Source organism: Penaeus monodon, chromosome 30 (assembly GCF_015228065.2).
Source record: "Penaeus monodon isolate SGIC_2016 chromosome 30, NSTDA_Pmon_1, whole genome shotgun sequence".
NCBI classification, from domain to species: Eukaryota; Metazoa; Arthropoda; class Malacostraca; order Decapoda; family Penaeidae; genus Penaeus; species Penaeus monodon.
Genome location: NC_051415.1, coordinates 29665021 through 29666442, shown reverse-complemented (window position 1 = coordinate 29666442; position 1422 = coordinate 29665021).

The window sequence follows — 1422 nt, the reverse complement described above, 5'->3', positions numbered from 1 at the left end:
GATAATGTATGTTTGAAAATTACAGCATTTTCCAGTTTAAAAGAAGCATAACTGTTTTTAATATCACTTCTATTTCTAAACCTTTATATAAAACAGGTATTGAAATCCAACTCCAAAATACAGAAAAACAGCACCTAACTTTTCAATTGTGTGTTCTTCCCCACCAGGATACTAGATTTTTAGTATTTTCAGTCAGAATTAGAAACATCCTTTAATATTAAAAAGAAACTTGAACTTCTAAATGATCCAAGTAAATAATAGAGATAACTAACAAAACCTTATTCAAAGCACCTACATCATCAACACCAAATATTCACATTCACATTCACAACCAGTTATTCCCAAAAGACAAACCATGGTGCAAATGTTCAGCTTTATGATAAACATGACAACAACAAGTAAACAGACAGTGTTAATGCAAATTGAAGAGGTTCCACCATTTTACCTTTATTTTTACTATGCACATTTCAGGTGACATTAAATGCAAAATTATATTAAAGACCTTAAATTAGACACTGAAGATAGGGGTATATCTTATACGCCTCAGCATCTTACATGCTGTAAAATATGACAGATGATGTTGGAGACATACACCAACAAAAAAAAAATATATGTCCTTCACAATATCATTTACAGTACCAAAGTTGGATATTATCAACAAAATGCAGTCTAACATATCAAAAAACTTTCACCAACAAATCACCTTCCAAAAATTATTAAAAAATATCATAAACCCAGGTATTAACAAGGAAAAAGATTCTATCTGCATAACATTAAAGTGCAGATCAGTAATAACTACATTCTTAAGCCCTTGACATATATGCTTCTCGAGATCATAAACAAACAACACAGCATTTTCAGAAATTTGAAATCATTATACTCTATTATATACAACATATCTACCAACAGATAATCACTATAAGTCATTATTACTATTTATAGATGATAGCAAAGCCCAAAAGCCTCTTCTGATAATTTTACCAATATTTATGTATACTCATATATATTCATCTGTAAATGACTATACTGTTGCAATTATGGTCTAAAAGTTGAGTTGGAATGGTGAAAATTCTATTATTTGTACTGTCTTCTTAATGGATTACAATAGATAATGGTACTTAAATGACTTGGCACAAAGCAATTAGTTTATCAAAACAATAAAATGAAGATGTGAATGAAAACATATTCTAAATGAAGTGATACTATGGTATACTTTTATATATACAGTGCTGCAAATCAATCCAGAATAATAAAAGACCCAGATAAATATATATGATATATCCTTATTCCAGTTTAAAACTCCTTGATGTTGAGAAACTGCTACCAATGCAAATTTCTACAACTTCACCAAGTTAAAGAGTACTTAACCCGCAAAACTGTTGGTGCTGCCATTACAATACCATATTTAACCCATAGTCTCCA